Source organism: Stenella coeruleoalba, assembly GCF_951394435.1.
Source record: "Stenella coeruleoalba genome assembly, chromosome: 12".
In the NCBI taxonomy this organism is placed as follows: domain Eukaryota; kingdom Metazoa; phylum Chordata; class Mammalia; order Artiodactyla; family Delphinidae; genus Stenella; species Stenella coeruleoalba.
Genome location: NC_137158.1, coordinates 68,140,168 through 68,154,323, shown reverse-complemented (window position 1 = coordinate 68,154,323; position 14,156 = coordinate 68,140,168). Strand labels below are relative to the sequence as shown.

General features: G+C 38.6%; 1 long non-coding RNA gene across 1 annotated transcript in view; it reads left to right on the top strand.

Annotated features, from left to right (window-relative positions):
- The first annotated feature begins 1,310 nt into the window (after positions 1–1,310).
- Positions 1,311–14,156, top strand: part of LOC307195325 — a 149,568-nt gene continuing 136,722 nt past the window's right edge. Inside the window, exon 1 of the long non-coding RNA XR_013830803.1 lies at positions 1,311–1,619. This is a non-coding gene — a long non-coding RNA (uncharacterized lncRNA). The remainder of the gene's footprint in view (positions 1,620–14,156) is intronic.

Below are 14,156 nucleotides of genomic sequence, written 5' to 3'. Positions count from 1 at the left end.
CTTGCAAGATTTTGGATCATCTTTACTATCATTATTCTGAATTGTTTTTCAGGTAGACTGCCTATTTCCTCTTCATTTGTTAGGTCTGGTGGGTTTTTATCTTGCTCCTTCATCTGCTGTGTGTTTTTCTGTCTTCTCATTTTCCTTATCTTACTGTGTTTGGGGTCTCCTTTTTGCAGGCTGCAGGTTCGTAGTTCCCGTTGTTTTTGGTGTCTGTCCTCAGTGGCTAAGGTTGGTTCAGTGGGTTGTGTAGGCTTCCTGGTGTAGGGGAGTAGTGCCTGTGTTTTGGTGGATGAGGCTGGATCTTGTCTTTCTGGTGGGCAGGTCCACGTCTGGTGGTGTGTTTTGGAGTGTCTGTGGACTTATTATGATTTTAGGCAGCCTCTCTGCTAATGGGTGGGGCTGTGTTCCTGTCTTGCTAGTTGCTTGGCATAGGATGTCCAGCACTGTAGCTTGCTGGTCGCTGAGTGAAGCTGGATGCTGGTGTTGAGATGGAGATCTCTGGGAGATTTTCGCCATTTGATATTATGTGGAGCTGGGAGGTCTCTTGTGGACCAGTGTCCTGAAGTTGGCTCTCCCTCCTCAGAGGCACAGCACAGACTACTGGCTGCTGCACCAAGAGCCTTGAATCCACACGGCTCAGAATAAAAGGAAGAAAAAGTAGAAAGAAAGAATTAGTAGAAGTAGAAAGAGAGAAAGAAGGAAAGAAAGGAGGGAGGGAGGAAGGAAGGAAGGAAGGAGGGAAGGAAGGAAAAATAGAAACGAGATAAAGTAAAATAAAATAAGGATAAAATATAATAAAGTTATTAAAATAAAAAAATAATTATTAAGAGAAAAAAAGAAAAGAAATTAAAAAACAACAACAAAAAAAAAACGGACGGATAGAACCCTAGAACAAATGGTGGAAGCAAAGCTAACAGACAAAATCTCACACAGAAGCATACACATACACACTCACAAAAAGAGGAAAAGGGAACAAAAAATATATATCGTTGTTCCCAAAGTCCACCTCCTCAATTTGGGATGATTCGTTGTCTGTTCATGTATTCCACAGATGCAGGGTACATCAAGTTGATTGTGGAGCTTTAATCTGCTGCTTCTGAGGCTGCTGGGAGGGATTTCCCTTTCTTTTCTTTGTTCTCACAGCTCCCAGGGGCTCAGCTGTGGATTTGGCCCCGCCTCTGCGTGTAGGTCGCCGGAGGGCGTCTGTTCTTCCCTCAGACAGGATGGCGTTAAAGGAGCCGCTGATTCGGGGGCTCCGCCTCACTCAGGCCGGGGGGGGGGGGGGGGGGAGGGAGGGGCACGGAGTGCGGGGCAGCCTGCGGAGGCAGAGGCCGGCATGACGTTGCACCAGCCTGAGGCGCGCCGTGCGTTCTCCCGGAGGAGTTGTCCCTGGATCCAGTGACCCTGGCAGTGGCGGGCTGGACAGACTCCCCGGAAGGGGGGTGTGGAGAGTGACCTGTGCTCGCACACAGGCTTCTTGGTGGCGGCAGCAGCAGCCTTAGCGTCTCATGCTCGTCTCTGGGGTCCGTGCTTTTAGCCGCGGCTCGCGCCTGTCTCTGGAGTTCCTTTAAGCAGCGCTCTTAATCCCCTCTCCTCGCGCACCAGGAAACAAAGAGGTAAGAAAAAGTCTCTTGCCTCTTCGGCAGGTCCAGACTTTTCCCCGGACTCCTTCCTGGCTGGCCGTGGCGCACTAACCCCATGCAGGATGTGTTCCCGCCGCCAACCCCAGTCCTCTCCCGGCGCTCCGACCGAAGCCCGGGCCTCAGCTCCCAGCCCCGCCTGCCCCGGCGGGTGAGCAGACAAGCCTCTCGGGCTGGTGAGTGCCGGTCGGCCCTGATTCTCTGTGCGGGAATCTCTCCGCTTTGCCCTCCACACCCCTGTGGCTGCGCTCTCCGCTGCAGCTCCGAAGCTTTCCCCCTCTGCCACCCGCAGTCTCCGCCGGTGAAGGGGCTTCCTAGTGAATGGAAACCTTTCCTCCTTCACAGCTCCCTCCCACTGGGGCAGGTCCCGTCCCTATCCTTTTGTCTCTGTTTATTCTTTTGCCCTACCCAGGTACATGGGGGGTTTCTTGCCTTTTGGGAGGTCTGAGGTCTTCTGCCAGCGTTCAGTAGGTGTTCTGTAGGAGTTGTTCCACGTGTAGATGTATTTCTGGTGTATCTGTGGGGAGGAAGGTGATCTCCGCGTCTTACTCTTCCGCCATCTTCCTGGAAGCCTGCTGCTAAATATTTTTGAGGAATATTTTATTTCCTCTCTGAAATAATTCAAAATACCAAACTAGCAATCAAGTCACAGATGAACCAGTTTCACTACCCTCAAGTCCACCTGCCTCTCAGCTTCAAATATAAAGTACATTTTTCTTTTGTTAGAAAAGAATGAAGTTTTTGAAGTTTACAAAGTGGTATTTATTCCATTTTAATGACATACCATCCTATCCCAGAATTATTTAGGGCATTAGTGTGATTGTTTCAATCAGAATCTGCTGTTTAGATTTCTAAGGTGCATATTAGGACAATTTGCCTATGATTTTGAGCCCTTGGCTCAAAGTAGGAAGCTATTCTTTTCTTCTGTGTTATGTTTTTCATATTGATGGGGGTAGATGAATGCCAACTTGAAGTATTCGTTCGGAAAAATAATACTATAAGTAAAAAACTCATATAGTGATCGTTAGAATTTTAAACACCTGATTTTAAGATGTTTGCTGTTACTATTAGTTGATATTCATTCTATTGTTTGAAACTTTAAAGAATTAGATGTCATGATAAAGGATATTATGGTAATTTTCTTTAAATTTTGAGTTATGATTTGGCAACATACAGATTGTGGGAATGTGCAGAATTGGGGAATTAATAATTCCATTTGATATATTAGTATGACTGTTCACTGTTATTTTAAAGGGATAATAAATTTAATGCAAGTTAAATTAGAATCAGTTCTAACGCGAGTGTTTTTTTTCCTTTCTATCTCAGTCAATGACATAATTGAATAAATAATCTTGGATTTATTTTGAACCTTGTGCTTTTAGTGAGTGAATTTTCACTGAGGGACTGGCCAGAGATTATTGATTGCAATTATTGTATCTCTTTAAGTATGTGTGATTACTTTTTATATTCTTTGACTTAATAAACAAAAGAAGTCAGTGCCTCATGAATAAATTTATTTTTATTATAATAGCATTTGTTCATAAAACTCAATTGTGAGCAGTATTGTCCAAGAGAAAACACATTAAAAAAAGTATAAAATATATAGCTGCTTACAAAGAGGAGGATGTCATATGTCAGAAACTTGAAATCTATAAGGGTTACAGAGAAATTAAAAAAAGTTGAAGTTGTTATTTCAGACAAAAATACTTTGTAAAAAACTTGGGTTTAATTTCAACTGTGTATTCTAAGAAAAGAGAAAATCTTGCCCTCTCAGTATACTTGTTGAGAGTTTTTGCTTCAAAGTTCAAGATGTGAGAAGTCTTTTTGGCTTTAACAGTTTAATTGGTTGGTGCATCATGATGTCTGGTATTTAAATTACTTGCATGGTTTTCTGTTGCAGTAATTGAGTTTTGTACCGATTGAAACCACCATTAGAGGAAGTGTTTCTGGGCACATACTCTTCAGAACTGTATTATAAGATTTAATGCATATTAGTATCTCAACCCCTCCTAATAGAAAGACTGCAAAAGTGGTGACAAATGAGAGGGTCTTAACTCAAATTTTCATAAAGTAATGCATTGCAAAGTGAGAGATGGGTCTGGAATCTTGAAGCAAAAATTGCTGCACTTGATTAATCTTTAAAGGGTATTTTTCATTCCTTTTTGCACATGTATTTTACGGTTGGATAGCATTCTTGTCCACTAGAAACATACAAACCAATGGTATTTCAACAGAGTGCCAAACATCTGGATGGAAAATGAAACTTCCACACAATCACCTTACTGTTTCTTATTATTTGGTGTTTAGATGAAATATCTATATGATTATGTCAATCTTTCATCTTGTTGCAATATTTTAGTGTTGTTACAGCTTAAACTCTTGTAGTAGATCTTAGTGGCTAGGTTAACTATAAATAAATTATTTCGTTAGTATAAGTTTCTTATGTTTTTCTTAAATTGAGTCAGTTACCTCAAAGTGTATGAAATCAATATTTTTCTTAATGTTTCCACCTACTTTTTAGTCATGATGAAAGAAAAATTATTCTTTCATAGTTTCTTTATCTAAACAAATGAGAATTTTGTCCTGAGCTCTTAGCAACAATAATAACCACTGCAAATATTCAGTGAAAGCCTCTGTGGATTTGCTTATTAGATATAGAAAGTAGGAGACAATAACTAGGTCAGGTGTAGCAAAAGATTTGCCTTCTTACATATAATTTCTTATGAAAAGGTAGATATTGGCTTTTTTTAGCCAAAAATATTCTAGAGTAAGACAAAAATCAGAAATATAATTAATGGGAGCTTATTTTACTGGGCATTTATCAGAGAAACAGAGTCAAAATGTTTCATGATAGCTTTTATGTATTTCAGAGAGCATTCTCTGTGTCGATATGGACTATTTAGACATCTTCAATGCATTCTTTTATGAAGGTTCCAGAAAACTTTAAAAACTGCTCTTTAATGTTGCAGTCAATAAATTATTTCATAGGATGCCCCAGAACTTGTGAAACAAATCAAGGGGACATTGTTTATTACTTTGTAGAAGACTTTGAAGAGGAACCTAGACTTCAGTTGAATCGGCCCACTAAACTAGAGATGCGGTGGGTAAGGGTTTGATTTGGAAGTGGCTGTCAACAGTTGGTGCATTAAGGGGATTCTGATTAATGAGGACTCACCATCAGTCATTAGTAAGAGAGCAGAGATAGGAATAAATTCTTTTGGTAGAGTGGGTATGTTTAAGATCAAATACAGAATCGTTTAAAGTCCCAAAGCTATGCTGAAGTGTGGTACAGTGTCCTGGGATAAACAGTTTAACTCTTGGGTGTAAGAAAAGGAAGAGTTCCAAAAAGGATGAGAAAAATAAAAGAGAAGAAAAGGGGAGGGCTTTTTGAATCACTGTAAGGCTCATTTTCAAGTTTTAGCTCGGAGACTGATTTGTCCAAGAGCAAGGGACATAGGTTCTGGACGGGCCTTAAAGAGGGCAACAGCTATGGTCGAGACCTGCAGATCACACTGTCTGCATGAATATTTCAAAGTCATCTCAAATGAATATGTCTGCATCTAATTCATCATTCCTAAACTTGATCCCTCCTTCTTCTGCATTTCAGCAAATATCATGACTTCCACACTTTACTGAAGGGAGATAAACCCAGGAGTGTCTTAATTCTTTCTTTGCCCCTCCACATCAGCAAAACCTGTTGATTCTACTTCCAAAATATATCTTGAGTCTTTCACTATCTCTCCATTTCAATTGTTACCACATGCTCTAAGCTACCCTCCTCTTTTGCCTAGATTAATGCAGTAAATGCTTAACTAATCTCCGTGTTTCACTCTAGTTCACATTAAAGGCATTCTCCACGCTGCAAACAGAAATCATGGTAAACTTAAATTAGGCCATGTCACACCTTTGTTTCCCAATAGACTTAGAATAAAATAAAAAGTACTTGCTTAGACCCCATAATCTGGTCGCTGACTACCATTTCAAATTCACCTCCCGCTTAGCTCACTGAACTTCAGCCTCACTGGCTCTCTTTTTTGTTCCTCTAGCACACAGGCAGCTTCCCACTTCAATGTCTTTGCACTTGTGCCTTTTGACTAGAAGTCTCTTTTCTCAGATATTCGCATGGCTGACTCTTGCCAGAGAGGTTGTCTGTCACCAAACAATTCATAGAGGCCACTATCAGATCATTTCATTCCATTACCTTGTCCTGATTTATTTTCCTACGGTATTTATCTTGTTTCTTTTTTTACTCACTTGTATGGTCCTTTTCCTTCATCTTAAATAAAAGTCCTATAAGAGCAGGCACTTGTCTGTGTTAATGTGTACCATATCCTCAGGGCTTAAAACAGTTCCTGGAATATAGTTTAATGTAGTTGGTGCTCACCAAGTAACTACAGACTGAATAAATGAAGAGTTGAATGGTGCTGGGCTGGGAGATAAAGAGGGTCCCTGGAAATAAAGAATGGAAGCATTTTGTACAACGCCTCAAGGGATCATCCTGTAGTTCTCTTTCTTACTGAACTAAATGGAAACCTTCTTTCAAACAGGAATTCGAAGACAATTGATCCAACTCTATGAAGTATTGGGTTCATCATAATGTTATACTCTATATCCTCTGCACTACTATGCAGCCATAAACATGGCTTTCCTCACGTCAGGCAAAGCTTGGAGTGTCTGACAAAGTATCATTTGGATGATACCTTTCAGGGGAAATGCCAAGGGCATAAAGCATAATTGAACCCTTTTTTCTGAAAGCTTCATGAGATACTCATACCTTTAGATTTGCCTTATTTTAAAATGTCCAGTAGTTTGAAATGAGAAGAAAGCTCACAGTTGGTCATCAGGAAACAACTTTTAGGGTACCCTGAGAACTCTTACAGGTTAAAGCAGCCACTTTATGGCTGTGGGATCATGATTCTACTATAGCTGGGAGGTAATCCACTGACTTCCATTATTATCTGCATGAAAATTTACTTCCGTTTTTAGGGATTTATAACTAAAACCTGACTGCATTCTGTTCTTTTTGAAGGTTCCACTAAGTGAAAAAAATGAAAGAAAGGGTCATTGTATAATATAATCTTAGATAGTATTCTTAATACTATAAGTAGTACAGATAAATGGTTTTCTAATACAACGTGTAAAATTCATGAAATATCTGTCAAATATTTTCCAATTTAAATGATTATGGTTGGATATAATTGACTGGTTAGGATGAAAAAGCCAGAGACTTTGGGTGAGCTGTGGGCATTTGCTGTTGTGAGTGTCTGCTTTTCTGATCTAGTTCTTGTATTGAAAATTCTGAACTCCTGAATGCTATAAATTCCATACTTTGTATGATTTACCACCCTCTCGCCCCTCCAGATTTGGTTCTCTTATCCATTGGGATGCAAGTTGCCTAAAAAGGCTGAGGTGTAATGTAGTAAAAGCACTGAGAAAGGCTAGACTTATAATTCTTGTTTTTTTTCTCCAGCTGGGTGCCAGATGTTTTCTTGATTGAGAGAGACTGTTTCATTGACTTATATTTTCATTGAAAATATAGGTGTGGATAAACATGGCTGGTCTTTTTTTTTTCACTCTATGGTTAGTAACAAAAATGAAAATAAAGTTGCCCAGGATGTATTTTACATTGGTGAAACACTAGTAAGCGGGAAAAATAATCAAACTTGGGACAAATGTGAAGTCTAACACATCAGGATGACCAGGTACTATACTTTGCTGGTCCAATGTAGGTTCTAATCCTATTCTTATCTCTAACTTTTGCATGGTAAAATGGCATTTAAACTGTAACTTTGATGAGCAATTTCAAGTATGGTGGTTTCTTACAGGTTTATTGCATTAACTTCTGAACAACCGTAGATCACTAGAATCATAATCTGTGCCAAAGCTTTATCTGCTGTAAGATGACTTCAAAACCACTAGTAAGAGAACTGTGATATCTCATCTTTAAAATCTCCATGAGAAACACTGCACAGCTTTCTTGGTAATGTATAGAAGTGTACAACTTCAGTGTCAGAATATTTTTCTCAGTAGTCTACCCTTCCTTTTCTTTTGTTATGGTTCAATTAGAGATGAAATAACTTTTTTGGCATCCTCAAGTTTAAGTTTCCCAACACAGCATTTTTGCACTTTATTGTGATAACTACTCAGCAGACCCAAATAGTAAAGAAGATGTGTATAAACCATATATATATTGTTTTTTTAATATTTATTTATTTGGCTGTGCCAGGCCTTAATTGTGGCATGCGGGATCTTTTTAGTTGCAGCATGTGGGATCTTAGTTGCAGCATGCAGGACTTAGTTCCCTGACCAGGGATCGAACCTGGGCCCCCTGCATTGGGAGCACAGAGTCTTAACCACTGGACCACAAGGGAAGTCCCACCTTCAACTATATTGATTGGATTACAGTTCTTAGACCTGTTTTTTCTTCATAAAACAGCATAAAATTTTATTTGAACAAATGTTTATGTAGCATCACTATGTAATGGGTGCCCTGTTAGATCCTGGGTATACAGTGTAAATAAAGCAGACATGGTCAGAGAAATCTTAATTGTCAGGAACGGACACTAGCTAACTCGAACAGAAGGAAAATCTTGGGGAAGAATATTAAGAATTCCCCAAATTCAGGGAAACTGGAAAGTTAGGCAAGAAACATTAGCAAAAGCAAATATTTATGCGGGATGGTCAGGTAGCTAAAGTGGGCCTTATGGGTATTGTTGAGTCTTATAGGTAAGTGTGGGAAAGACACAAGAGCAAAGAAAACAAAACAAAAAAAATCAATATATGGTTATAATATGATGCTGGTGCTGTTAGAGAAATAGAGGGCTGAGACAGAGAACAACAGTGTGTGGGTGGGGATGAGAAATGACCTTAAGCTGAAAGGAAGGATGGAAAGACACCTTATAGTAGGCTTGTTTTCAAAATTATTTTACTATTAATATTGTTTTATTACATGTACCTGAAAGAGATCTGACTGATACCTCGGAGGTTAAAGGGTGGGTTTGTTGGGCAGCGGTGATTAGAGGAGTGTTCCAGGCAAAGGAAATAGATGTAAAGTCTTGATGGCAGAAAGAAACCAGGATATTTTTGATGGGCTTAAAGGAGGCCAGTGTGACTGAAGTAGAGTGGGTGAGGGGGAGGGAAAAAGGAGATGAGGTTTGGGAGTTCGGCAGTGGTCCTAACTCCAGACTTTGGAATCTGTTTGAGGGGAAATTGGAAGTTTAAAAGAATTTTAACCAAGCCGATGTATACTTATTTCTACTTACTGAAGATTATTTTGGCTGCTTTGTGGAGAATAGAGAGAAGTTGGGAGATGAGTAAGGAGTGTACCGCAGTAGTACACAGGACAAAGATGTGTAGTCACTGATGTCTTGTATCAGCATAGTGGCAATGTATATTGGGGAGAAGTGGTCAAAAATAAGATATAAACGGGAGTATACATGCAAAGAGTTGTTGCTGGATTATGTACGAATTTTAATAGAAGGATTTTCAGTTCTTGAATGGAGAAGTTTACTTATGTGTGTGATATTTATATATTATTCTAGATGCTTTTGACTGCAAATGACAGAAATTGAATTAAAATTAGATTAAGAAAAATAGAATGTATTGGCTCATATGATTGAGGAATCTAGTGGTGGATTGGGACGTTAGGCAAAACTGTGTCCAAGCCCATGGATATTCCTGAACTTTGTATGGACCTTTTATCTCTGTTTCTGTGCACGAAAAAAGTGTTTCTCTTGTTTTTTCAAGGCTCAGGGCACATTATCTCAGGCAGCTGTAAATTAAAAACATCAGAGGAATCAGAGAAATGTCTTCTTCCACCAGCCACATATTGAGTCTCTGAGAAGGATTCTGATGAGCTCTTCTTGGGTGTCTCATGCAGCAGTGACTAAGCATTTGTCTAAGGCCTGGTGCGCATGTCTATTTCCAAGGGGGCTATTACCCTATGGAAGTGTTGGGGAAAGTTTACTGAGCCTACACAAACAAACAAATAAATGAAACCATGATAATCTACTACAGCTATATAGAATAACCTGTGAGAAAGACAAAAACAGTCCCTGACATCCAGAAGCTGGCCCTGGCTCAAGCAAGACCTTAGTGTTCTCCTGTTGAACATAAGCAATTTTGCAGAACATTAAAATCAGATAAGGCCATGTGGTAACTATGATGGACCAAGAAAAATATGTGCCTTGTCCAAGCCACAAAAATTACCTGACAGCCCCTTATCCTGGCTAAATATGAGTAACTACCTCTTCTTTACCAGTTATGGTGTTAGACTGGGTTTAGCTTATTACAATGCCCAATCATAGAATTATCCTCAATCCCTGAGGCGTCCAATCCACAGCCAGGTCCTGCTTCCTTAAATCCTCCCCACAATCATCTAACGCAAGCTCACATCCTATCGTAAGTCTTCTCTAGCACCCTGTCACTGAGCTAGCCTGTGGGTCCCATGATGTGTCTTCATCCTCACAGCACAAGCGAAAAATCAACTTGTTCAACTATAGGGTCATTCCTGGTGGTCTTTGGCTGGAGGGCATTGACATCAGTGTTTTTATCATTAATAAAAACAAAATGAACAACAATAACAACAACAAAAAATTCATTCAAGTTTAAGTTGCAACCTGTAAACGTCATTCGACCTTGCCTGGCAGTCTCTCTTTCTCCCTCATATTTTCATTTTGGGGATTAATAAAAAGACTGCAATAGTGAGGAGTTTAGAGACAAGTAATGACCACGACATTGTTATCACAGTGATGCACTTGAACTTTTATGGGATATCATATCACTCCTCATGTTCTACATGCACTAACTGACTCCACTGTAACACAAAGCCTGTCCTGGTTCTTTGATGAATGAGGAAGCCGTGGTGCTTCACTTTAGCCATCAAGCTAACATGATACCATCAAGCTTCCTTTGGCTTCCTCTGATTTTAATCATTCATGGTTTTCTCCAGATTTTTCTCTAGGACTGTACCAGCCCCAGATTGGCCAAAGTACAGAAAAAAAAATCATCTTTGCTTGTGACTATCTCCTGGCCATTAAAGCAGGTTGAAGATATAGTGTAAATAAAGAAAAACATTTTTTTTGCTGCTTGGAAATGGGATGAACAACTTCAATATGGTCTCTGTTGAAATTATTGCTTCTTCTGTATTCTTTTAGCAGCCAGCTATGCCTAAACTCTACAAAGACTGAATGATTTTTATGAAAGTCTGTATCTTTCTTGAGGGAGGGAATTTATTATTCAACTGTAAGTTCTCAAAAACTATCATTATTTGTGACATAAAGTGGGTACTTAATAAGTGTTTGTTGAAAGAATGAAAGGATACACTTATAAATAAACTTTAGTCTCTTCACATTGCTCCTAAAACAAAATCCAAACTCTATCCATGACCTTCATAGTTGGCATGATCTAACGAACTCTCCAAGTTGATCTTATACCCCGCTATACCCTCCATCTGGACTTTAAAAAAATGTACCAAACCATTAATATCCAGGACTTTGCTCTTGTAGTTTCTTCAGCTGGAATGACCATCCTGAATGCTTCGTAAGTCCGTTTCTTCTCATTCTTCAAGTCTTAGCCTAATTTTCTTCTCAGTGTAGTCTTCTCTACTACCCTAGGCAAAATTATCTCTCACATTCATATCACCATATTTATTTCCCTTATAGAATTTGTCCCAATATCTAGGCTACTTATTTATTTACTTATTAGCTTGTGTACATTCTGTTTTCCTATTGGAATGTGAGTTCCTTGTGGCAGAAATCTTTTCAGCATGCGCATAACTCTATACCCAGTGCTTGTCATGAAGACTGGGATTTAGTAGGTCCTCAACAAATGTTTATTGATGTTATGAATAAAAGAGTGAAGGCAAATTAATTTTATATCTGACTTAAAGAATTCATCTTTAGTGTGGACCTAAAAATAAGAACAGATAATTATAATATCTTGAGAAATGTATTAGATAGTGTAGGAAATGTACAAATGATGAGAGTTCAGGGGTTGAGAGTTTCTAGATGCTGGTTATCAGAAAAGCCTTGAAGAGCTGGTAGTACTTAAGCGGGGCCTTGAAAGATAGTTAGGATTTAATAAGTGGAGATCTGGGATGAGATAGTATCAGGAGGAAGGAATAGCGTATAATAGGTAAGTCTTAAAAATAGTAGTAGGTCTATTTTGGCTAGAGCATAAACTTGCCAGATGAAATTGTTGAAGCAAGAGTTAGGAAGGTAAATTGATGTCAGACGGTGCATGGTTGGAAAGACATGCCAAAACTGGATTCTGTATTGCAAGCTAAGGGCAATCACTGACTTTGAGCAAAGAGACGTTTTAACACAGTTGCTTCTTCAGGTAACTTATATGAAAGTAGCATGGAGGATGGTTTGTGCAGGGGAGAAATTGTTAGAAACAAGTTGGAGATTATTGCCTGGAATAGTGCAGATGAAAAATTGTGAAGACCTGAACTAGAGTTTTGGGAATAGGAAGAAGATAGTGGGTGTAAAAGACAATTTAAAGGTAAATCGCGCTCGCAGAGTATTCAACAGGGTACATGGAGTTGTACTAGGTATTTATTCTGCACTTTAATAATTGTCCGTACATGAGACTTTTACTGGTACTATTAGCTCTTTTATTGAGGGAACCTGTGAAGTGGAAAATTACTTGATCTGGAAAGAGAACAAGGCACTCTGACCAAGACTCAAATTTCAGAGAGAAACTTAAAGTCTACACATCACAGAGAAATTCACTAGCATTAGCAATTCCAGAGAAATGTTTGTAGTTGTGCAGGGTGAACTGACCAGTTACAGTTAGAAATGGATCAAAGTTGGGGCTTACTACTGGGACAGAATGTCACACTGATTATAGAGCCAAAAATCAATGACTAATTATAATATTGCAACTCTTTTCACAGAGGTATGATCCGGGGGTAAGTGCTTTAAACCCCCATTTTGGTCTTTTTGAGTCAGTTTTACTTGAGGCAAGTGGTAGTAATATTGTTCAAATGGAATAACAATATTTTACTACTATCATTGCATATTATAATGTTACATAGATATCTCAGTTAATCTATTATTGATGAGCAGACTCTAGCTTACATTTGGGACAGTCTCCAGATAATCTTTCAATTTATAAATGAAACGCTTCATGGAGCCATTTTTACTTTGTGACTCGAACTCCACAACTGCACAGGACTTAATCATGGAGAAATATATTCTTTTAAGAGTGGTAGTGTCTATCAATATTAGGATAAGTAAATCATTTATTCAAGTAATTATTTATTGTGACTAATATTATAAAGAACCGATATTGCAACAATAAACTATTCTGATAGAATAAATATCTGCCTTTGCATTTAAAGCTTAATTTACTATTACATCAGTAATAATAAAAAGATGTTGTTGAAATATGCACAAATCCTAAATAGATTACTTTTTACTCTCTTTAATCTTTGATTTGGCTTGCCTCTTAACATTTTGGACTGATTATTATTTCTCACTCACAACCTGTATTTAGTTTAAATGACTTTATCAACTATGCGTACATTTTAATCAGCTCTTGTTCCATGTTGGAGTATAGTTCAATTCTATTAAATAATTCACTTTGCCATTAAATTCACCTCTCAGTGGTGTTGCCTGTTAAATATGGTGTTTTGGAGAAAATCCATATTACTGAACATTCACTGGTGACATGAATTATCTCCTGAAGATTGTGTTGTGATTCAATGTCATAAGTTATTTGGACAGCTCTTACGGTAACTCTGTTTTACTCTGTAACACCTCATAACTCACTGCTGTCAGCTGAAAAGGGTGGGAGGAAGTCCGCACATCCTATATGCCCTCGTCCATTTGTCCTCCTTCCTTTCTCTCCTAGAAGAGAAAAGGTCTGTCATAGTAATCACTGGTAGAATTTCCTTTTGAACCGCATGGTTTATTCTTTGAATTGTTCTGAATCTGAAACAATTAAATAACCTCTTGAAAGAAGGGAGAAAATTCTGATCCTTTCAGTAACAGTGCATTTATTGTCCAACTTTCTGGAACAAATATTTGTATTAAGATATCCTCTCTTCTTCATGTTCCCTATGGGGCAGAAGGCTTATTTGCAACTTGATGAGGTCACCCAAGAATCATCTGAATGTTCCACGTTATTGTGCTGGGTTGGCAACAGCAGGAGGAAATATGAGGGGGAAAATCTGACGGTTAAGATGCAGAATTGGTACAACATCTGTCATTTCCGACAAATGCCAGAAGATGGCAGTCCTATTTGTTCAGGACTTTATGAATTTTGTAAGACCCGTGAGTCCTCTTTGGTTTCAACATGATCATAGCTCATGAAGAAAACCCAGAAATTAAGTTTTGTTACTATAGAAACCCGATGGAATGAGTGAAATGTTTTTAAAGAAACAGTCTAAAAAATCAGAGTACTAGGAAAGAAAATGTGCTAGAGAAAACAAAACACTTATTTTTCCCCCCTTATAGCAGCACTGAGAAACTCTTGAGCCTTTAAAATTCTTTTGCTCCTTTTCTTTTT